A 26,129-nucleotide genomic window follows, 5' to 3' on the forward strand; every position below is an offset into this window, starting at 1 on the left:
ATTTCACCTCTGAACCGATTCCCGAACCGGTAACCGTATGAATTTTTTTTCGGTTCAGTTCCGGTTCGGTTCCGGACACGCGGAAAAATTGTTCTGCTTCGGTTCGGTTCGGGTTCGTTTTTTTTCCGGTTTTCGGTTCGGGTTCAGTTCCAGTTCCGATCCCTGGCTGCGAGACGACGCCGCGAGGCTGAATCAGAGGAAGTACGAGAGGCTTGTTTGACTGCGGATGCTGTCTTGAAGCCTTTACTCAAGCTAAAGGAGATTCAAGTGCGAGATGATTTCCAGTACGACCCCTTTCTAGAGTCTACATTTAGAAACGTTGCGATGGTACTCACAGACATATGGATAAAGCTTGTATGTAACGTGGCATAGAGCGTGTTCCATCATGGCTCGGTCAATTCAATCACTAAATCAATGCTCTTGCTTGTCAAGATCAATGTGTCACTGTCGATTTTGATTGACCTGAAAGGGAGGGCGGTATTTTGTAAACTTCGCTGGTCTGATCATCCTTAACCTCTGAAATCCAAGTGGGATCCCTGTTTTTAGGTAATTGTAACATCAATATTAGTAATAATAATTTATCGAAAGAAGTATGAACGAATCTGAGAAAAAAGTCACCGGATACGATTTGATGAGGCCCGTCATCAGTACAGCGGTGCTGCAGTCAAGAGAACATGGTTAATAACAACGAAATTGCTAGCGTGACTCACGTGGGTAATAAAAAAGAAACACACACAATACAAGGCGAAAAACTGCTATCAACTACCATTTCGGTTAGTGTGCACACTAAAGCCCAATTGCGTGTACATATACAAGGAAAAAGAAATGACTCCAGTACGCCAAAACAGAGAAGAATATCACAATATAAACCACGTCAATACGAACGTCTTCAGTTTGATAAAGAGACGCACAAAGAGTTCAGATCTGGGGAATAGCCGAGCTGATGCGAAGGACAATACGGATGATAGTATGTTGAGTACGACTTGTGAGTTACTGATGAATAATTGTGTTAATTGCTGCGCGGTAAGTCATTATAACGTGTAATTCTATCGGCTGTTCCGAATAAACCGTCGAAAAGAAAACTTCCCAATACAGATCGTGTTAAAACAAATCGTTTTAGATAAATGGTGCCAAAATAAATCCTATAATACGAGAGGAAGACGTAGAGGCGGCTTTTCGTGGGGGATTTCGAAACTGGTTGGTGTCGGCATAGCTGCCGACGATTGGCTCGTCGGTGGGGGGATTTTGAAAATCGAAGGACTATTAATACGGTTTATTTTGGCACGATTCATTTCACAACGATTTATTTTAGCACGATTTATTTGGGACGGTTTGTTTCGGCAAACCCCAGTTCTTATCACCTCCAGGAATTTTTCTCAAGAGCCATCTCCTACTATAGTGAAAGATCTTCTAGTAGTACTCTAACCTGGCTAGAAGTAGAGTTAACTTCAACGCAGCCACCACAGACATAATAGGAGTAGAGCCACCGTCGCGGTGCATACACTCTAAGAAAAAAAGGAGTAACTTTACTCCTTGTGGGGGCTAAATGTATTGCCACAAAAAATAGTCCCTTTCGCGAGTAAATGCACGGGAGTAATGAATGTCGCAGTGTGGATGCCTGCATTTCATGCTCTGTTCTATCAGTTCTAGAGTTCGTGTGCATGCATGAAAATACATTAAATCAAACCGTGATGCATCGAGTGAATAAAACCTTGCGACATACATAGGTTGGCTGAGTTATACAGCCTTATGCCATCAAATTGACCAAGAGCACAAATTTACGTATACTGTTGCATTCGGAAGACCATTCGCGAGTTTAGTCACAATTTGCAGTCCTGGGAGTAAAGTCCGGGTTAGAGGGCTAAATAGGGAGTAATTGCAATCCTAGGGGACTTGAAGCTACAATTGCTCCTGATTTTACTACTTTTTTCTTAGAGTGGAGACTGCAACAAAAATGGCATGTGTTTCGGCATTCCCATTCTAGTTAGAGTGGTGCCTGTTGTGTGCGTCAGAAAGTGCGCAAGTGAGCTGGTGCTATCAACGCTGTACTTGTGCTTTTTTTTCTTTTTGCGATTGTGCCTGATGAATGCTAGTGGATGTAGTGATGTCGTGGAGAATCATTGGTCGTCCCCGCGGCGCAACCACTGTGTAAGTATGTACATTCGAACCTGTCATCCATAACTTCCCTGGTGTGAGTAAATGGAACGAATGACGATAACTAAATTTTATCTCAATTTCGTTCAGCTCAGAATAAATCAGGATGCAAAAACCTCCGGCAATAATTAGGGACGGTGTCGACACGCCTGTGCCGATGCGCATTAAAACGATAAAAATAACGACCTCACGGTGTCACACCTCACGTCATGTTTTCTCGGGATATTTTAAAGTCCAGTTCGCCGTGGAAAGATATAGTACCTGTATGCTGACACACAATCAGTCACGCAATTTGTAAACACGTCACCTGTAACACCTTAGTGGGAACGTTGAATAGGTAGAAGAGTAGGTCCCTCTGGTTGGCGTGAAGTTTACTACTCGCAGTTATGCTTTAGTGAATGCACAGGCCTCCGAACTCGTCGTTACGCTCTTGGACAGGTGACCGCTACAGCTGATTAGGTAGGGCGTTGATGGATGGTTGTATGATATTTTGCTGGATGATCAGGCTGAGAGATTCCACAGTCTGCACTGTAAAATTCTCAGCACCCTTCTGGGTGCATATGGGGTGTAAATTGGTTGTAAAGCGTTTTGCACACCCCTGTTACACTCTTTTGGGCAAAAAAAGTTTGCATGGGGGGCGTTCTATGGGTGTAATAGTTACAGAGTCCTGATCTGGAGGGGTGTATCTGTGGCTACTGCTACTGCTGTGAAGAGGGTCTAAGTAAGGAAAAAGTTTAACATTGTCCTAGAATATGAATGCCGTGTACGCTGCGCTGAGTCTTAATTTTCACTCATACTAAAACCAGTATAAACATTTATCTGATGGTGAGTTGATATTCCAAGGAATGCCTCACTTCAGTGTTTTTTTGTGTATATAATCAAATTTCACTTAGACATCTCACCCTTCGTTTTGACTGGGAAGCGAGCAGGGCTATTAAATTTGCAGACGCGCGCAAGACCAGCAGTGTATATGGTATCTGTTTTCTCTTAGAAGGGAAACTCCTTTCTAAGCGAGCTTTTGGTTCGTTATGCCATTTATGCGATGTTCCAAATTTATCATTAACTCTAAGCGCGTACATCCTTATCTGCATACCAGACCGTATATTGGTCCAATATGGGACCAGTTCGGAATTGATGTATTGGGAGAACCCTGCATTACATGTTCATGTTATGCATTTACTTGTTACACTGTAACGCCAGGGTTCAGCAAGAAAGGGAGCAGGCAAGTCGAAGCTGACGGTAACGGCCGCCGAGGTTTAACGATGAGAGAATGTGAACACGAGACATGCGGTGGTATGCACTAGAAGCACGTGAACATAGAAAACGAAACTGAAAGTAGACGACATATTGTCCATCTTTAACACTCCCCCTCGAGATGTCGTCTACACGCCTTTTCGAAGGCCCAGGGAGTCGCATAGTCCACGAGTCCCCTCCCCGTTTAAAGCTTTCGTCAGAATATCTCCTGTATTCTCCGAAGTCCTGACGTACTGCAGCTGTATTTTGCCTTCTTCGACCTTTCCGAAAAAATAAATGCCGCAGTTCAATGTGTTTTTTCCGCTCAGATGTTATCTGATTGGTCGCTACTGCGATGGCGCCTTCATTGTCAACGTATAGCAGGTGCGGTTCCTGGACGATCGAAGTGGACCGAGTTCCTGAGCAAAATGTTGCAGCCACAACATCTCTTTAGCCTCTTCGCACATCGCCAGATACTCGACCTCCATAGTGGATAAGTGCAGTTGATTTTTGCTTCCTGCTGCTCCAGGAGATCGCCGCGCCTGCCAAAATGAATGTGTAGCCGCTAAAAGAGCGCCTATCAACCTTGTCGCTCGGCCAAACTGCATCACAGAGGGCCTGCACGACTTTCCCGGTCTTCGTGTACGTTAAGGCATACTTCTTTGTCTGCTTGACGTACCGTAGGACGTGCTTTACTCCATTCCAGTGTTCTGTTGTAGGCTGTTCGTTGATTTGACTTAAGTAGGAGGCAGAGGAAAGCAAGATCGGGTCTCGTGCTCCCCGCAAGGTAAAGTAAGCCACCTACTCCTTGGCGGAATCTGCGAGACATGTCTTCTGAAGGGTGGGCCTCTTGAGATGCTCTGAACTTCATCCCTGGATCCTGTGGTGTGGACGCCCTTAAGTCTCTCATTCCAAAGAGGTCCACAATCTCTTCGGGATACCTGATCCAGAGTCAACCTCCCATCACCATGACGTCGGATCCCCCATAGAGAGAGTATGGTGCGCTTCTCCGAGATCCTTGACCTCGAATTCAGCCCTATGCTTCTCTTGAACGTGTTATGTCATCCTCACTTTTCGCACCAATAAGGATATCGTCCACGTAGACACTAACGATGACGCCTCTTTCGTTGTCGAAATAGACGCATGGGCTCTGCCTTCGACCTCGTCAAACCACCTCTCCTTAGCAATTCGGCAAGCCTCATGTTCTATTGTCTTCCGGACTGGCGCAGACCGTAGAGGCTCTTCCTTAATAGGCAGACGTCATCCCTGCTTCCCTCATGGAAGAGAGCTGGTCGTTCCATGAAGATAGTTTCCTCTAGTGACCCATTTAGATAAGCAGCTGTGATGTCGACTTGATGAACAGGCCAGCTTCTTCGACGGCCAGTGCCAGTAGTATGCGAAGTGACTTCAGCTTTATCACCGGCGAGAAAGTCTCCTTGAAGTCAATCCCCTTTCACCTGGGATTACCCGCGCAAGCAACCAAACGGCCTTGTACCTCTCTAGTACGCCGTTTTGCTTATACTTCTTGCGGAGTACCCATTCAAGTTGGTCAGCTCCTCCTGTATGTCTCTCGCCATTTGCGTCCGTCTGGCGCTCAGAGCGCCTCTTCTACAGTCTTGAGGGTCGGGGGGAAAATCTGTCCTTTTAACGACACAACACGAGTAGTTCGGCCTTGGCTTGGAGGCTAACCTATCGGAACGTCTGAGTAGGGGTGTGGCATCCTGCAGTGGCTGTTTCACGTCCGAAACTTACTGCTTCGGGTAGTCATCCGAGGGATCCATGTCGCCCCCTTTTGGCGTGTCCTCTTGTTGTGACGCGTTTCGTTGTCTTCGACCAGGTCGTCAAAGCTCATGCGAAACTTGGTCACGCTCGGCCGAACCATTCCGTGCGAAGTTTCCAGCTTGTCGACTGGGTTGGCGTTTCGGCACGGAAAGCTGTTCTCGTCAAAAACTACGTCGCGACGACGAAGAAACTGTCGTTTTCTTGTCCCAGGGCTTATAACCTTTTACACCATCTGGGTACCCGACGAAAACGCACTCCACAGCCTTAGGGTCCAGCTTCGTCTTTCGATGTTGCTTCGAGCGGCCCAGACCTTGCAACCATATACCCTCATATGGTCGATGGTGGCTTCTCTCCCGGTTCATAGCGCTTCCGGCACTTGTTGGCCAATTAAGCTGGAAGGACATTTGTTTCTTATGTAGCAGGCTGTTGCCAAAGCGTCGGCCCAAAGCGTTTTTGGTGAGTCCAGACTCTATCAGTAAACATCTCGTCTGTCCAGTAGGGTCCCTATTCATCCTTTCGGCTACTCCGTTCGTGTTGCGGAGTACCCGGTACCATTAGCCCTCTTCGTATGACGTACTTTTGCAGGGTACCGGACGAAATCCTTCCCGACATACTCCCCACCATTGTCGCTACGGAGTTGTTTAATGGTGACCCATGGAAGTTCTCTGCCATGCGCTTGTACAGAATAAATTTTTCTAGTACTTCGGCTGTTTTTTTCTTTATTGGGTATACCACTGTATACCGCGTGTAGTCATCGATGAAGGTTACAAAAAAGTTTGACCATCCCTTGGAAGTCGGGGTGACACTCCCAACGTCTGAGTGCACCAGTTTCAGTGGTGACCTTGGCTCGCAAAATAGCGGCAGTGCTTGGAAAGCTCTTCCTCGTCAATTTCCCTAGTAGACACACTGAACATCTCTCGTCGTCCTGTACCGCGTATGATGTACGGCGTCAGGTGTAGGTGTCCCATTCGTCGATGGAGAATGGAAGTGTTAACAGCCTTTGAGAGTTTCGATACTGGGCGCTTCTCGCTCACCATATACAGGATCTCCAGAAAACGTGTCATTGAATTATAATAAAAAAAACTACACAACCTAGAGTCATGCGGTCAATGGCATTTGTTCTTACTTGGGTTTTGCCACCTCCTCATATAAATGTCGTGTAACGGAAGTTCAATTATGTAAATTTTTTGCGAGCTTAAGTCGGAAATTTGCCTAGTAAAGGTCACTTTTTTACCCCACCAATGTGAAGAGCGTGTCTAATTTAGGTCAAATAATGATAATTGACAGGCATATTCAGGAGCTATCTCATCGCAAAAATAGCCGAACATCATGCCTCTACGGAGGTCGCACAGAATAGCGCACGATGAATTTTTCAGCGCAATCTTCGTCAGTCCGACGAAATGAGGTTGGAAACCCAGCCCTCCACGACATCGCAGAAAGAGAAAAACAGGCACGGCTTATCGCGTTCGACTTTTGCTGGGATAATGCTTTGCCTCTTCCAATTTTAGGAAACTGATACTTTTTCTACCATCACTCTGTGGGCTGGCTTCGGAAGCTCCTTTCGTCGCACTGAGAGCGATTCCGCTCCAAAAGTCATCGCGCGCTATGGTCCGGCGCTCCGAAAAGCATGATATTCGACTATTTTTTCCGATGGGATAGCTTGTGTATATCACTGTGAATTATTATGAATTTGAGTGAATTCGGCACGCTCTTCATAGTGGTGGGTAAAAAGTGACATTTACTTGGCAAATTTCCGAGTTCAGTTCGCAAATATTTACTTAAATAAACTTGAGTACATGACATTCAAATTAGGAGGTGGCAAAAATCTAATAAGAACAATGCCGTTGACCGCGTGATTCTAGGTGGCGTAGCTTTTTATTATAATTCAATGACACGTTTTCTGGGACACCCTGTATAGTCGCCCTTTTCGACTCTGAACCCGAGCTCTTCAATCGTCCAACTGACAGGAGATTTCCATCTAGTGCTGGTACGTAGATGACGTCCTTCCAAAAGGATTGACTTCCCGCCATTGCCGGTTACAAGCTCGAACTGGGTCTCGCCCTTTCCCTACGATTCCACGACGTCTTTATTTGCCATCTCCAGCGTCGATGGTGCTGATCTGAAGTACGAAGCTTGGTCCTGTCTGACGTCATGTGGTCGGTAGCGCCGCTATCCAGATACCAGACTTGACTCCTGGCACGACACGGCTGGTCGCACACAGTGCTTCGTGAGTTACTTTCCTGTCGGATAAGACGGGACCTCTCTCTGCATGGTCACTGGCTTGATCGTCAGAGTCTTCTCGCAATGCCTGGCGATATGCCCGCACTTGCCGCACGCGAAACATCGGACAGGTCGCTTCGTCGTGGGGTGAGACCCGCGATTCCTCCTGCCCACGTTGCGTCCTTTCTGTCGTCCTGTCGTGTCCGCGCAGGTTTCGGAACTGACTTGTTCTTGGTCAAAAGAGCTGTTGCCTCGCCGTGCGATCTGTCGACTGTTCCTCGTACGCCGGATCTTCTCTTCTCTCGGACAAGTAGTCTGGCTTTCACTTCCTTCGTGGTAAGGGTGGCTTCGTCCTGCTCGAGCTTGAAGATGAGGAGTTCATAGCTTTCGGGTAGACCCAAGAACATTACTTGTGGCACTTCCTTTGTCCGTAAAACCCGTATCCTGCATTGAAGAGCATCCTGTGCTAATCCATGAGCCTACTCAAATACGCCTTCATGGGTCTTCACTTTCTTCATTCGAACGTTCACGAAATCACGTAACAACTGCAAAATGTGTAGGAGTCCGTATTTCGTGTCCATCTCACGCAAGATGCCCCATCCTTCTTTGGCACAGGCACCAATGTTATCTAAACAACTATCTTCCACCACCAAGAAAGAAAGGTGAGTGCCCTGTTATCGGATTTCATCCGTCGTTCGTCATTTCAGTGCCTGAGCATCCTGGGTCGACAGCCTCCCAGCAGCCCTTCTGCACGATTGCAGCTTTGGTCTTGATTGGCCAGGCATGATAATTCTCCGACGTCACCTTCTCAATCTTAAATTCATCTGCGGACGCCATTAAAGATCGTCATGCGACAAACGTCTTACTGACTGACAGCGTAACCACGGGTACTGGCCTTGCTGGTCCAATGCTAGTCGTCGTAATGTTCTGGGCCCATACCTGTTACACTGTAACGTTACTTTGGTTGGTATGCATGATACACTCACTATGGAAACAAAGCTGCACACGTTACGCCATTGTTTAAGTGTCTTGATTTACACCGAAAATGAATTCAGTTATGGTACTATTCAGTTAAACCCGAGATGGTGTCCAATTAGCACCTCTCCTGGAGGGCGTACTTCCATTTTAAGGGGTAGATTTACACACAAAAAGTAATCAGTTATGGTATCATCCAATTATACCCAAGAAGGTGCATAAAATTTAAGAGTGTGAGCTCATACAGCATCGTCCGTTGCGCTCTGTCTCTTGAACGTTGGCCATACGACTAGGTGGCTCACGAGGCACAACCCTGATCCGATCATTCCATTCTAAATGCCTGTATTACGTGGTTCACTACTGGCAAAGAACAACCTGTCCTATGGACAACCAGAAGCCGGACAAAGCTAGCCCGGGAAAGCCATAGAGCTCAAGAAATGCTTGAATGCTTAATTTGTGTATGTTGAGTATACTGTATGATGTGCTCCGGCTGTAGGTGCCAGAGGCCTTTGCCAAGGTCTGATAGAGCTTTTTGTCTCTGGCTCCGCCACGTTTGTGGAAATAAATACTATTATATTATATATATATATATATAAAATATGCTACATGGACGTGGTGCTCAGTAAACTTAACAACGAGGCAGCCCTTTCTTAACGCTACAGGTAAAGCAGACTACAGCACTGCTGGACACAACTACAGAGTTCTCAGCACGTATTGTCTGAACGGACTATGCTGAAGGACTACGGACTACGTCTCTCAAGCAAGGTTTCTACATTTGCAATTACTAGACTGTAGATACTGGTCATCCTCGAATAAAGTTGCTATTGTTGTTGGTCCCATCGACACATCAATGGTTTTCGAAGGCCATCAAACAATAACATAATATGGTGAAGCCGTCAGACACAAGACATCCTTATAGTCCATCAAGCCATCACCACTGATGGTTTGATTTTTCTCAGATTACAGGTTCTGATGACCCATCAGGAAGTTACGTGGTGTTTTCTTTTCCTTTCTATAGAATCATCGTTGGTTTGCATTTCGAACTGCACAATTTTTGCATAGGAAACAGGTATAAGTCCTTGCATGGCTTTTCTCCTTTTTTTTTACTTTTGCATTGGGAGAAGAGCAACTCATTGGTCCACTGCAGCTGTGCTTTCCAAGGACAGAAGAAAGGGTGGTGGAGATTGTGAAGCGCCGCCACTACGCGCCGATAATCAGTTTTCATCAAAAAGATAAGTAATCACCTCCGGCGTTGGTATCTCAGCCGGTACGTAACCAGTTGGCTCGCTGAGCACGAGATTCCAATTTGGCAGAAAACGCGAATTCTACATCTGTCACACACTCAGAGACACTGCAGAAGCAACGCCAGATTCTCATATGTTTTTATGTAGTATTGGAAGCCCCGGGTAAATTTTGCAGACCGCAGATTGGGCGATTTTTTTTACTAATACCGGGATACTACCGGGAATTATGTAACACCGAAACAGCAGGCATGCACATCCTTTGTGTGGTAACTCTGACGATTCCTGTGTGCGTGTTAATCGAAACGTTCATTTTATCCAAAAATTGAGCCTCTGTATGCAATAAGGGGAGAAGTCGAAAAATCCCAGACCTGGAAAACTGCCAGTGAATATTTGGTAAAATAATTGTAGATGAGTCTCCTCGAATAACGCAAATGCAAAATGTGTAACATGTATGCCTGTGTCTACTCTACATGCACGTCCCGTTGGCATCGTTTCTGGATGTGGGATTTAGCAGAAATTGAACAAAACCCAGGAGCGTGACATATTTCCTTTTTCTATATAACACCGCACGCACAGGGTTTTCGTGCAGGGCAAAACAGTTTTCACGAGTCTGACTTTCATGGTGAGGCCAGGACGGCCGAAGTTACCTTTGTGCAGTGAAGCAGCCTAGATATTGATTATCGTGCTGCTAAACGAGCATAATCTTGAAAAATAATGTTCTATATAGCCAGGAAAATATGACTTGTTAGCATAGTGCACACGTTTTTCCGATTACAACGCTCAGTAGCACTGTTCACATGGTCACGTGATGTAGGAAGAACATGTTTTCAGAGTGGAAGTCCAAATTGATTTCCACATCGTAGCAAAATTTAGGCTACACCATTTATATGCGTGTGTAGAAAAGGAGCCTGATCTGGCTATCCATCCCATTGACACGCATGCATTTCCCGTTTCTTATCCTCCTATAGCGAGTCAATAAATTCCAATACGGTCCTAAATTTTCATTCACAAGTACATACTGGAATGTAGATGTCATTGCAACAAAAACACTAAAAAGGGGATGATTCGAGTTATCCCCTCACTGCATACAGAGGTTCAATTGATAAGGCCCGTTTATTGGTCTCCATGACAAAAGGATCGTCTTTATTCCCAGTTATCGTGCATAGTGCCCACAGATTTATTTCATATACTGTCACGGAATACGAAACAAAGATTCGACTTCCCAAGGTGAATCACTGATGCATCAACAGAGGGTAGGTGCCCCTGGATGCTTCATGTTGAGAAAAAGGCGCGTCTTCGAAATTCCTTGTTTCTTTATACCTTTATATGTGCTGTTGTCCATGTGCGCGCCCCCTATAAAAGCAGTTCGGCGGCGCCGATGCCCTCAAACGACAAAAGTAACGCACTGAGTTCAGGCGCATGTATTTCATACGTCAACCAGGGTGGCCTGCATGCCGGCGTCCCGCAAGGAATGACATGAGACGCGTACGCCTCCAGAGTGTTTGAGATGCAGCTAGGGATAATCAATTATCATTCGAAACGCCTGCTAGAAATTAATGAACTCGGAATTCTTACACTGTTCTGCGTCGCGACGGCGCTAACATTAGGTGTATGGTATTCACCGCAAATTCCGAATTTCCACAATTTTTTTTCTCCAAAAATTTCGAAATTTTGGGAAGTGAAAAACAGCCGGTTTCCTGGGATTTTGGGATTCGGGATATCCGGGATCGCAACACTAGCGCAATGTGCTGTTTTGGACACGTTTGTCTAAAATCTCCAGTCTGTGGCGGAGCGATCCCCTATCGGCGATGTCGCGCACGAAGGAACTAGACCAATGCAGTCTACGAGGCAACAGAGGCGTATATTAAAAGGGTGTCTGGCCATTGGGATGAGTCACAAAAAGAGGCTCGACCTGTCAATCACAGTTTCGCTCCTCTGATTGGTTTGCTTTTTACCAAGGGGTCGCCATGACACCATACTGCCACCCAAAATGGCGACGAAGACAAATGCAGTGAAGCGGGGCTTTCGTGACAAAAATTTTTCACGGACTTTCCTGATTTTACGCTGCAAATATACATCCTAATATACGTTTCTCGGAAATCAGTTTCAACGTATGCTCATCTATCGATATCTAACTAAGACACCAATGACTTTCTCCTTAAGGTCAATTGGATTAATAAGCAGAACAGAGATTTGAGCAATGTCATCTCGGCTTCTATGGATGTTACATCCCTTTATACAAACGTACCACACGATGAGGGTCTCGATGCGGTGAAAGTTTTTCTTGAATCTTTCCCGTCTGAAGTTATCCAGACATGATAGGCACGCCATTCTGTAAATTCTCCAGACGTCAGCTGTCCTCTCGCTTCTTGAGCTTGTGCTCATGTATAACAACTTTATATTTAACGAGAAACATTCTGTCAAAATTCAACTTTGAAGAAAAAACATTAGCATCCTTCCCGATCAAACCTTTAGTCTTGTTAAGGAACATTGACGACATTTTCATCGTATGGTCGAGTGATGAACCATCCTTAATTGCGTTTTTCGAGCATTTTAACTCCGTACATCAGGCCATCAAGTTCACGTGTAACCTTTCTCAAGCATCAGTGCATTTTCTAGACGTGACTGTCTCTATACAGTCTGGTAAGCTGGTCACGAGCCTATACAAGAAACCCACTGACATACGCCAGTACCTTCATTTTGTCAGCTACCATCCTAGTACTCAGAAAAGGAGCACCCCATTTGGCCAATTCACACGTCTAAAACGGATATGCTCCAACCCATTTTGAGGCATGCGCTGAAGAAATGTCGAACGATTTTACAAAACGAAATTACCCCCTCCCCCAACCTTTTAAACAATGCTCTCTCCAAGTGCAAATCTCTAGATCGGGATAAATTACTTTCACATGAACCGCGGCAACCAGAAAATCTCTTATCATTCGTTACCACCTATAACAAAGCACTCAGTGGCGCAGGATCCATCTTCACCCTCCATCTCAACATACTTCACACTTCACAGCGACGAAAGACTCTCAACACACTGTAAAACAACTCAACATTTTTTCTTTCCATATTCTCTTCGTTTGACTCTCTCCTGAGACCACCCCTGTCTTCACGTCCTCATGGTCCACTGGTTACCTTTGTACTCCGCACCTGTGTCCTCATTCCGTCGCCATAACCCCCCTTTTTATCCTTAATTCCTGGAACGTCACCTACATGCGTTCTCGTTTCCCGTGTAAAAGCCTTTGGACTCGCGTTATGTTGCGCTTCTGATCCCCCTTCGTTTGTATTTATGTTCTTTTCATTTTTACCTGTATTTACATCCTTTTCATCAGCTTGTTACCCTCTCATACCAAAACTCCCCCGTCAACTGTATATATGTTCCTGTACCATGTTCATATTTTTGTAACCTGAAGTAGTGCAGTCTCGTGCACGAAAGTCTTGTTACCATGTGTAAATAAATAAGTTGCTCCTACCGTTTAATATCACTCTTTGATCTACTCATCACCGGCAACTTGACATCGCCTGATTTTCTGTCGTCCTATCTTCTCGAAAATAATACGTTTTGTCGCCGGTGTTAGGCCTAGTGAACACGGCGATCACAACGAAATCATAACAAAAACGGCGCTGTGCTGTACAATCGTATGTTTAAATCTGGATTTCATGGATATAAACATTCTTGCCTCTTATAATCCAACTATTCATGTAGATTTGTTTACGAATCATACCGACAACGGAATGCGTCCCAGCAGGTGGTTCTGCCGGCAGCGGTACAACGACGGAAGCCGACAACAATTCCCGACATGCGCAGCCTAGGTGGCGTACATCAAATTTGCACCAACAATCCACTACTTTGCAGATTGCGTGAGGTATCCATTTCAATCCCCTCCAATCCACTTGCCACACAAAATGGCGCTGCCCAAGTAGTAGACGTAGGAGGATTAAATCGACGTGGGTACTTTCGACCATCGCTATCGTCTGATATCGGAGGATATTTGGAGCAGGATACTTTCCGCCCAAGGAGGAGCGCGAGCCAAGACCGCCCCGCGCGTTTCGCAGCCGGGCGCCGCGTACAGAGGGCTTTCCTTCTCACATTCGAGCATGCATGAACATGCAAAGTACATAACCACCAACCAAAATGTTATTGCCCGCCCATCTTATTCCCTCTCCGGCCCAGTTCCACATACAATACATCCTGAGTGAGGAAGTCCACTCCATGGAAGAGTGTTTCATCTCCCCATGCTTCCCCTTAACATAGCGTACTTTCCTTCTCGCGCCCAGACATGCAAGCAACAGACATACACATTTGTACAAGTGAAAATATTTTATTAATCTAAAGGACTAGCAATCAGCATAGAGAGGTGAAAAGTTGAAACGAACAATTTCTGCAGGCAACATTCACATTCTACACACACACACTACAAATTTTATGATATTGTAATATCTGCAATTAAACCAATTTAATATCAAATGGATAGATTCGATAACTCGACCGGGCAGAGAATCACTTCCCCAGAGCAGATATTTATTAAAGAACCTTCAGGAACACAACTTTTAATTAAGGAAGGGATTCTTAGTTCATACAATATAAATTAAAATTAAAATTTCTACCATAACAAGTCTGAGCTTCTTCTATGTGACCTCCATCTTCTTGTTGTAAATCAACATAAAAAAATCATACATGTAAATAATTAATTATTCCATGCTCAAATCATTTCAGTGCTATTAAATACGAGTCTTTTCGATTGAAGAGCACAACAGGGGGGACACACCGCACCATCCAGGAAAGCACTAATTAAACAAACAATAGTTAACACTGTCAGAGGGACATCATTAGAACAACTTTTAATTAAAGAATCTTGAACTTCGAAGCTTGCTATCAATACGACCTGAGCTAGGACGAATGCCGAGGAACGCGAACTATATAGGGAGGACAATTTTCTTTGATATGAAAGATGATACAGCCCTCACTTTCTTGTGCATTCAGAATCATTACATGTACACACATTAAATACAATTCCGACTCACATTTACGCATGTTGCCGAACATTTCCATGAGAAGAACACAGTGACACACACACGCACACACACAAGCTCAGATAAACTTATTTCCTGACCCCAGTCCGCTAGAACCGGTTTCACCTCTCCTTTCACACGTCCCTCTTTCACTCTTTCCCCGAAACGCGCGGGAGATCTCCCTCAACCCCAATCGACGATTCCCTCCCAAAGTCAAAATACATATTTTGTGCCATCATCATTAGAGTGAAGGATGATATCAATCCACAAGTAACACCATAAATGCAACGACTGATCTTGCTGTTATATGAAGGCGATATTTTTTTATTATCCTAATTGAACAATATACAATGATCACAAATAGTCTATATGTAAGCATCTTCAGGGTGACCAATTCGACTTTTGTTGTAACTCACACCCCCGTTTTGTTTGTTTGTATGTTTATCAGATCACCATCACAAATAGGTGTAAGTAAATAATAATTAACTGATTATATTAATCGAAAGCTACCAAATACGAATCTACCAAGTGAAGAGCAAAACGCAGGAACATGTGGATAGTTGGAGAAGTAGAATCCGACACACGATCACAGCAACAATTATCATTAGTCAACACTACAAATATTATGCTTAAAAGAGGAGCACAAGTTAAGAACATGTATATAGATGGAGAAAGTATAGAGCAGTAAAATCAGACACACAGAATCTTAGCAAGAATTAGCAATAGTCAATGCTTAAAGAATTAATAATAATGATCTACTTATACTCATCGAAGGCTACCAAATACGAATCTATCAAGTGAAGAGAAAACAACAGGAACATATAGACAGATGGAGGATTTATATCAAGCACGCAGAATCGTAGCAACCATTATCGTGTGTCATTGCTTGGAGGAATAATAATTCTCAACTTATATTAATCCAAAGCTACCAAATACGAATCTGTCAAAAGAGGAGCAAAACACAGGAACATGTAGATATATGGAGAAAGTCTGGAGGAGTAGAATCAAACACACAGAATCGTAGCAGCAATTATCAATAGTCAATGTTAGAAATAACATGCTAACAGGGGAACATCGAATAATCATTAAATGGATATAATCACGGCGAGCAGTCATAGAGATAAACAATCAATAGTCCATGCTAAAAAGTGTCAGAGGGATATTATTAACACAACTTTTAATTAAAGAAGAGTTAACTATTATGCATGCTGTCATTGCGACCTTACCTAGGGCAAACACCAAGCAACACGAATTTCTATAGCAGGACAGTGTTAATCAATCTGAAAGAGGCTACAAAGCCTACATTCTTTTGCATTCGGGATCATTACATGTGCACAGATTAAACGCAATTTTGACTCACATTCTCGGATTTTGTTGAATATTTCCATGAGAAAGACAAAATAGCATACACACAGAGACAAGTTCACTGTCCCCCAGTCCCTACAGAACCGGTTTTCCCCGTCTTTTCATTTGTCCCTCTCCATTCTTTTCTGGAAACCTACGGGAGAGGTCCCCCACCGCAACCTACGGTTTCCCCATGGCCGAAATTCCTGTTGTATGGTAAATCAGTGGACTGAAGGATGACATCAACGCACAAGTAACGTCATAGATTTTTCAACAATACAATGGGTAAAAGCAAACGGCATGCTTTAATTGAACGTAGAATCCCCAAGTGAAGAAGTTGTAACACAAAGTAAACATCATCGCTTTTCTTTGCTTTTTCTCTCTGTAGCATTCATTATCACTGCAAATTTTAAATATACTCATACCGTTTTTTTTAACATTATGGATAAACAACCGCTTCACATGTATCGAATCATTATTCTCTCCCTTAAAGGTGTTGCGACACTTTCTCTGATGTGTTGAAGCATAATATATATGCATCGTACTCATTATGAGAACACAGTGGGAAAAATAATTTTTCTTCTCGCTAAATTGGTTCGGAAAATAGGCGCAGCCACAAAACGACGACCCACGGTGTGACCTCATGGACCCCTCTCCCCCATTTGGCTTGGGAGACGCGCGTCTTCCCTCGCTGCTCCTGTGTGACGTCAATGATGTCGCTTCTTCGGGGCCGTTTTTCTCCGTACCTGTTTACGTCATGGACCTGAAAACTTGAATATGGGATGATGTCGGGTGATAGAATAGTTTTTCTTATTTATCTGGGAAAGCTCGAAACCAACTGTCACAACACCTTTAATCAGGAGCATAAATTTGAAAATGAAAGAACATATGGTAATACATCTATAAGCTTACTTTTATTTTTTATTTTTTTGAGAAGTTTCATGGCTTCGAAGACTATTTCAAGACAACTGCCAAAATAGTCCAATGCATAATTGAAAGAACGAGCATGACCTCATTTATCAACATATAATTTAAGGATCACTGTCCCAAATTTACATCACGTGACACAAATGCAACGAAAGCAGATAAAATGAGAACAACGAACATGACCATTTAGTGATGGGAAGCTCTTTTTTTGTATACTTAGACAGTCATAAACAGCCTATGTCAGGAACTGATTTTCTGGCGGTGAAATGACAAACAACAAACAAACAAACATATATTTTTCATTGACCTACAAGAACGAGCTGGGCTGGAAATATTCCTGCAAAGCCCACGAGTTCTCTCAGGTATTCCTCTCTGCATGCAAGCAACCTTTTCTCAGGTGTGAGAAGGCACAGACAAAACCTTTCTAGCTGGCTACAACACAATTGACCATAAGCTCCCAATCCCGTCAACAAAAGAACGTGGAGATGTAGGGTCTTTTTACGACTTCAAACGCCCCAAGGATGGAAGTAATTGATGTTGGGGGAGAATCGGTACACAGGATGACGATAAAATTCTCTCCACACACACCTCAAACCAACGCTTTTCTTCTTTACACATTACTGTCATGTTTCAAACTTAACAAAATAACTCAATCGAAAATATTTTTGAGTGTCAAAACAGACCAACCAATGCTATATGAGGACGAACTGTTTACATCAGCATATGGACTCAACAAGACAAACAGGACGAGCGAAAGCTTTGTGAAGCTTCTAAAACAGCCGTGAAAATAAACAATTCCACAGATGAAAAAAAAAAAAAAGAACGAGTATAGATTATTTTCTCTACACATAGCAAGTCAATGAATGTTCAACTGGAATCTTGTAAACTACTCCACTTCTTTGCCAATCAACCAAACGAATTTGATTACATTAGAAGGAGAAAACATAATTATTAATCATCTTTTCCAAATCGTACGGAGATTCATAGAGATGCTCCCCAAATGCCACAGCCGAGGCCTCTGTTGGAATTAGCGCGCAGACGAAATAGTGTTCTCACATATATTTCGTGTAAACTGCTCTAACTTTGCCCATCATCCAAATGAATTTGATTTCATTAGAAGGAGACAATGTAGTAACTTTAGACAAACACGCAGAATGGCTTAATTTAGAACTCGTGAAAATAGATGATTACCATCTATAACGGTCTTTCAAATTCAAAATAGTATGCAGATACACATAAATACCCTAAATACTGCAATTGAATCCGTTTTTCCTTTTTTTACTTTTAGAGAATCAGCATTCAGAGGGAATAGTGTTCCTACACAAAACTATTGTCACATGTTAACATTGTCGTTAAGGCATTTTTCATCCTAGTAATCTAGTGTTGACATTAGAACATTCTCACTTTTTTGTGTGCGAAAACTTGCAACAATATGTAATCTGGATGTCTGAAAGCAACAACAATATAGCGGACGGAAAAAGTGATTTCATGGTCGACATCCAATCTCATTCATGACAATCATTTCAATATAGTGAGCATGTCAAAGGATGTGTAATCACAAAAGGCCTTTGCATCTCAATTGTCTCGCGACGTAAATCCACAGTTATTATTATTAAAAGGCCTCTGGCCAAGTGTTCCATGTTACGAATACATTTACGAAGAGTGCGATTTTAGCAATATACAAGCTTTAGTCATGTGACTGATACGTCGACGACAAGAGGACACGAAGGTTGCGAAGGTCACACTGACATAGAATTTTGTCGATAACCGACGATATGATTAAGAAGAAGCTTGATTAAGAGGGTATGATTAAACAGAAGCAAACTTGAAGAGGCAACTGCATTGGAATGATGTGCGTTCGTGAAGACGTTATACCTCCGACGATGACGAAGACGTTTCAGGAGACAAGCAACACAGTCGGGATACCGCGTTGGGCTTGCGTTGCGCGTTGCGATTGCGCGTTTGGGGGGGGGCTTGGATGCGTCGTGCGTGACTTGCACATGTTGCCACATGGGTGCACGTCATTGCGCATCGGGGATTCGGGCGCATCGCTGAAACCGTGAGTGTTGCTTTGAAATCGCTTTCTTCATCGTCGGAGGTATAACGTCTTCACGAACGCACATCATTCCAATGCAGTTGCCTCTTCAAGTTTGCTTCTGTTTAATCATACCCTCTTAATCAAGCTTCTTCTTAATCATTTTGTCGGTTATCGACAAAATTCTATGTCAGTGTGACCTTCGCAACCTTCGTGTCCTCTTGTCGTCGACGTATCAGTCACATGACTAAAGCTTGTATATTGCTAAAATCGCACTCTTCGTAAATGTATTCGTAACCTGGAACACTTGGCCAGAGGCCTTTTAATAATAATAACTGTGGATTTACGTCGCGAGACAATTGAGATGCAAAGGCCTTTTGTGATTACACATCCTTTGACATGCTCACTATATTGAAATGATTGTCATGAATGAGATTGGATGTCGACCATGAAATCACTTTTTCCGTCCGCTATATTGTTGTTGCTTTCAGACATCCAGATTACATATTGTTGCAAGTTTTCGCACACAAAAAAGTGAGAATGTTCTAATGTCAACACTAGATTACTAGGATGAAAAATGCCTTAACGACAATGTTAACATGTGACAATAGTTTTGTGTAGGAACACTATTCCCTCTGAATGCTGATTCTCTAAAAGTAAAAAAAAAGGAAAAACGGATTCAATTGCAGTATTTAGGGTATTTATGTGTATCTGCATACTATTTTGAATTTGAAAGACCGTTATAGATGATAATCATCTATTTTCACGAGTTCTAAATTAAGCCATTCTGCGTGTTTGTCTAAAGTTACTACATTGTCTCCTTCTAATGAAATCAAATTCATTTGGATGATGGGCAAAGTTAGAGCAGTTTACACGAAATATATGTGAGAACACTATTTCGTCTGCGCGCTAATTCCAACAGAGGCCTCGGCTGTGGCATTTGGGGAGCATCTCTATGAATCTCCGTACGATTTGGAAAAGATGATTAATAATTATGTTTTCTCCTTCTAATGTAATCAAATTCGTTTGGTTGATTGGCAAAGAAGTGGAGTAGTTTACAAGATTCCAGTTGAACATTCATTGACTTGCTAGGTGTAGAGAAAATAATCTATACTCGTTCTTTTTTTTTTTTTTTTCATCTGTGGAATTGTTTATTTTCACGGTTGTTTTAGAAGCTTCACAAAGCTTTCGCTCGTCCTGTTTGTCTTGTTGAGTCCATATGCTGATGTAAACAATTCGTCCTCATATAGCATTGGTTGGTCTGTTTTGACACTCAAAAATATTTTCGATTGAGTTATTTTGTTAAGTTTGAAACATGATAGTAATGTGTAAAGAAGAAAAGCGGTGGTTTGAGGTGTGTGTGGAGAGAATTTTATCGTCATCCTGTGTACCGATTCTCCCCCAACATCAATTACTTCCATCCTTGGGGCGTTTGAAGTCGTAAAAAGACCCTACATCTCCACGTTCTATTGTTGACGGGATTGGGAGCTTATGGTCAATTGTGTTGTAGCCAGCTAGAAAGGTTTTGTCTGTGCCTTCTCACACCTGAGAAAAGGTTGCTTGCATGCAGCGAGGAATACCTGAGAGAACTCGTGGGCTTTGAAGGAATATTTCCAGCCCAGCTCGTTCTTGTAGGTCAATGAAAAATATATGTTTGTTTGTTTGTTGTTTGTCATTTCACCGCCAGAAAATCAGTTCCTGACATAGGCTGTTTATGACTGTCTAAGCATACAAAAAAAGAGCTTCCCATCACTAAATGGTCATGTTCGTTGTTCTCATTTTATCTGCTTTCATTGCATTTGTGTCACGTGATGTAAATTTGGGACAGTGATCCTTACATTATATGTTGATAAATGAGGTCATGCTCGTTCTTTCAATTATGCATTGGACTATTTTGGCAGTTGTCTTGAAATAGTCTTCGAAGCCACGAAACTTCTCAAAAAAATAAAATAAAAGTAAGCTTATAGATGTATTACCATATGTTCTTTCATTTTCAAATTTATGCTCCTGATTAAGGGAGAGAATAATGATTCGATACATGTGAAGCGGTTGTTTATCCATAATGTTAAAAAAAACGGTATGAGTATATTTAAAATTTGTAGTGATAATGAATGCTACAGAGAGAAAAAGCAAAGAAAAGCGATGATGTTTACTTTGTGTTACAACTTCTTCACTTGGGGATTCTACGTTCAATTAAAGCATGCCGTTTCCTTTTAACCATTGTATTGTTGAAAAATCTATGACGTTACTTGTGCGTTGATGTCATCCTTCAGTCCACTGATTTACCATACAACAGGAATTTCGGCCATGGGGAAACCGTAGGTTCCGGTGGGGGACCTCTCTCGTAGGTTTCCAGAAAAGAATGGAGAGGAACAAATGAAAAGACGGGGAAAACCGGTTCTGTAGGGACTGGGGGACAGTGAACTTGTCTCTGTGTGTATGCTATTTTGTCTTTCTCATGGAAATATTCAACAAAATCCGAGAATGTGAGTCAAAATTGCGTTTAATCTGTGCACATGTAATGATCCCGAATGCAAAAGAATGTAGGCTTTGTAGGCTCTTTCAGATTGATGAACACTGTCCTGCTATAGAAATTCGTGTTGCTTGGTGTTTGCCCTAGGTAAGGTCGCAATGACAGCATGCATAAAAGTTAACTATTCTTTAATTAAAAGTTGTGTTAATAATATCCCTCTGACACTTTTTAGCATTGACTATTGATTGTTTACCTCTATGACTGCTCGCCGTGATTATATCCATTTAATGATTATTCGATGTTCCCCTGTTAGCATGTTATTTCTAACATTGACTATCGATAATTGGTGCTACGATTCTGTGGGTTTGATTCTACTCCTCCAGACTTTCTCCATATATCTACATGTTCCTGTGTTTTGCTCCTCTTTTGACAGATTCGTATTTGGTAGCTTTCGATTAATATAAGTTGAGAATAATTATTCCTCCAAGCAATGACAAACGATAATGGTTGCTACGATTCTGAGTGCTTGATATAAATCCTCCATCTGTCTATATGTTCCTGTTGTTTTCTCTTCACTTGATAGATTCGTATTTGGTAGCCTTCGATGAGTATAAGTAGATCATTATTATTAATTCTTTAAGCATTGACTATTGCTAATTCTTGCTACGATTCTGTGTGTCTGATTTTACTGCTCTATACTTTCTCCATCTATATACATGTTCTTAACTTGTGCTCCTCTTTTTAGCATAATATTTGTAGTGTTGACTAATGATAATTGTTGCTGTGATCGTGTGTCTGATTCTACTTCTCCAACTATCCACATGTTCCTGCGTTTTGCTCTTCACTTGGTAGATTCGTATTTGGTAGCTTTCGATTAATATAATCAGTTAATTATTATTTACTTACACCTATTTGTGATGGTGATCTGATAAACATACAAACAAACAAAACGGGGGGGGTGAGTTACAACAAAATTCGAATTGGTCACCCTGAAGATGCTTACATATAGACTATTTGTGATCATTGTATATTGTTCAATTAGGATAATAAAAAAATATCGCCTTCATATAACAGCAAGATCAGTCGTTGCATTTATGGTGTTACTAGTGGATTGATATCATCCTTCACTCTAATGATGATGGCACCCAATATGTATTTTGACTTTGGGAGGGAATCGTCGATTGGGGTTTAGGGAGATTTCCCGCGCGTTTCGGGGAAAGAGTGAAAGAGGGACGTGTGAAAGGAGAGGTGAAACCTGTTCTAGCGGACTGGGGTCAGGAAATAAGTTTATCTGAGCTTGTGTGTGTGCGTGTGTGTGTCACTGTGTTCTTCTCATGGAAATGTTCGGCAACATGCGTAAATGTGAGTCGGAATTGTATTTAATGTGTGTACATGTAATGATTCTGAATGCACAAGAAAGTGAGGGCTGTATCATCTTTCATATCAAAGAAAATTGTCCTCCCTATATAGTTCGCGTTCCTCGGCATTCGTCCTAGCTCAGGTCGTATTGATAGCAAGCTTCGAAGTTCAAGATTCTTTAATTAAAAGTTGTGCTAATGATGTCCCTCTGACAGTGTTAACTATTGTTTGTTTAATTAGTGCTTTCCTGGATGGTGCGGTGTGTCCCCCCTGTAGTGCTCTTCAATCGAAAAGACTCGTATTTAATAGCACTGAAATGATTTGAGCATGGAATAATTAATTATTTACATGTATGATTTTTTTTATGTTGATTTACAACAAGAAGATGGAGGTCACATAGAAGAAGCTCAGACTTGTTATGGTAGAAATTTTAATTTTAATTATTATTGTATGAACTAAGAATCCCTTCCTTAATTAAAAGTTGTGTTCCTGTAGGTTCTTTAATAAATATCTGCTCTGGGGAAGTGATTGTCTGCCCGGTCGAGTTATCGAATCTATCCATTTGATATTAAATTGGTTTAACTGCAGATATTACAATATCATAAAATTTGTGGTGTGTGTGTGTAGAATGTGAATGTTGCCTGCAGAAATTGTTCGTTTCAACTTTACACCTCTCTATGCTGATTGCTAGTCCTTTAGATTAATAAAATATTTTCACTTGTACAAATGTGTATGTCTGTTGCTTGCATGTCTGGGCGCGAGAAGGAAAGTACGCTATGTTAAGGGGAAGCATGGGGAGATGAAACACTCTTCCATGGAGTGGACTTCCTCACTCAGGATGTATTGTATGTGGAACTGGGCCGGAGAGGGAATAAGGTGGGGGGGGGCAATAACATTTCGGTTGGTGGTTATGTACTTTGCATGTTCATGCATGCTCGAATGTGAGAAGGAAAGCCCTCTGTACGCGGCGCCCGGCTGCGAAACGCGCGGGGCGGTCTTGGCTCGCGCTCCTCCTTGGGCGGAAAGTATCCTGCTCCAAATATCCTCCGATATCAGACGATAGCGATGGTCGAAAGTATCCACGTCGATTTAATGCTCCTACGTCTACTACTTGCCCATGTTGGATAAGAGGGCAAATAGTGAGGATAGGCTGATTGATAGCGCCCCATATTTCAAGACTTCATTGGTCGGAAAGCTGAAAAAGTGGGTGGAGTTTCAGGTATAGGCATGACCCATCAATGGCCAGACTCCCTTTTAATATACGGGTCTGCGAGGTAAGGCAACACACCGCCACCTGTCGGATGGAGAGAACCCCTTGATATTTAGCGTCGTCTGTAGGGAGAGCAGTTGAGGAGGACCTCCCCTCAGGAGGCGTATTGGTATAGTTTAGTCGTGCACGGCATCATCGATAGGATGTAGATAGGATAGGTTAGGATGGTAGATAGGATGTCGCTCCGCCACCGGCTGGAGATTTTAGAGTACCGTGTCCCAAGCAGTACGGCAAAAACACTGACACTCTGACAACCGTCTACAAGACCGTTGATTACATATGCACTAAAGGAGTACTTACGGATTAGGAAGATTGTCGCATAGCTGTAGCAGTGAACCCCGTTTAACCGTGGGACCGTAGTGAGCGCTGGCCGCACAATCTCCATTGAAGTTGTTGAAATCAAATTCAATAAAAAACCTGTTCTGATGACTCAGTGGTAGGCGTTCTTCATAAGGAGCACTGTTCAGGGTAAGTATGTTGCGGGTGGATAATCGTAGATGGTTCCTCAACAAGATCTTCTTATTTTCTGCAAATATTTCAAGTAAAGTCGGTCAGTCCCGCGTACACCGGGAGTGGTACGACAACTCCTACAACGCCCTAAATAATTTGCGGTGCCCAAAAGGAAAGGAAGAGCCATCAAAAACGCTGTACAGTCATGTGGACTGGCGTTCCAAGACTCCGTTTCACAGTTGTCCTTGTAGCTTTTTCCGTCTCATCAATACAGCATGTCAATATACAGCTCAAAGTGACCGCCGATTTCGGGAGCAAAATTGTGGGATAAAAACAAATTAACCAAGGTCGCACAATATATTTCAGAAGAATGAAAATGGTCTTGTTTCCGTTCTAGTGTTTCCCGCCAACTGGATATAGTCGCGGTTGTCGTGAAAACGCAAGAATTGACTTGAGTACTCGAAATGGCCGGCCCACGTGAACGCAATCCTACGGAAGTCAAACACTGCGTGCGAACTGAGTTTTGTCTTTCGTCGTGTTACAACGTAAATGCAGGTATAACACCACACTTTTAGGTATGCTCCATAACTTCTGCTGCTCGAATGCTGCTACTGTTATAGTGAGATGCGGGTCCCATGCACTTCAAGTTACAAGGGCAGTGTACCTGCTGTGGATTCTATCCAAAACGGTTAGCTTGATCTGCAATAGAACTCTACCCGAGAAACGTCATCATCACGTTGGTAGACAGACTGAAACCGAAACAAATCAGAATGGGAGGGCTGGGTTCCACGAATGGGTACTTGTTCGCTGCCTCCTACTGAAAGAAAAATAGGACCGAAGGTCGCGTCCCCTTCAGCGACATTCGTAATCCCCTCAAGACCGTGACTTTCAGCTGCGTGACTAGCTTCCAGCGCAGTTCAACTTACCAAACTGGTGGCGCTGTTGAACACTATGACGTCATTTGTTTACAAACAGGGTGAGGTCTATTGGTCAGAGCACGCCGTGAAGAGCGTACGGATCAGACAGTCTCATGTTATTTGCTCGCGGCGAAAACATTGCACGTAGATATATAAGGAAACGTTGCATACAACGATCAAGAACATCTTCTGTGGCGCTGTCACTCTATTTATGAGCACTAAGCCGAGCTAGATGAAGTTCATTTAGTAGACTCTACCTGTACACTGAGAGGTTAGATTGATATGTCCAATGAGTACGCATAGCCAATGAGCCCGTTCCATCCGTCCAATGAGCCAATGCCCAATGAGTACGCAATGAGGCCGTCTAACCAGGACTTATCCTACCGGCAAGCTTGAATTTCCTAGCCTTCTTTCTAAACCCCAACAAACCAAAACACAACTGAATATGAGAGCCGGGACCACTTCCTTGCCACGCTGCAGCCGCAATATTAGAAAGTATAATGGGCAACATCGATCTCATACAGCTCCTAATATGGCGGTAGTCGCGGGTGCACAGTACCTTGTATCGGGTCAACTCTCTTCGAAACGGGTCCAAATGCCGATGTACCCCTGTTCCAATCGTTGCCCAGGGCTGCCATGACAAATATGGCAGCTACAGTCCCTAGTTTCATTCTGCGAAGGATGATATTGGAGACGAATCTGTTCTGGCCCGTTCGTTGTGATTGCGCAC

General features: G+C 43.0%; 1 long non-coding RNA gene across 1 annotated transcript; it reads right to left on the minus strand.

Annotated features, from left to right (window-relative positions):
- Positions 1-441: 441 nt before the first annotated feature.
- LOC135374667 (uncharacterized) lies at positions 442-26,129 on the minus strand. Its single transcript, XR_010417059.1, has 3 exons — positions 25,959-26,129; positions 24,333-24,558; positions 442-462 (listed from the first exon to the last, which is right to left on the minus strand). It is a non-coding gene; the product is annotated as an uncharacterized LOC135374667 (long non-coding RNA).

The sequence above is a fragment of the Ornithodoros turicata genome, unplaced genomic scaffold, assembly GCF_037126465.1.
Source record: "Ornithodoros turicata isolate Travis unplaced genomic scaffold, ASM3712646v1 Chromosome93, whole genome shotgun sequence".
NCBI classification, from domain to species: domain Eukaryota; kingdom Metazoa; phylum Arthropoda; class Arachnida; order Ixodida; family Argasidae; genus Ornithodoros; species Ornithodoros turicata.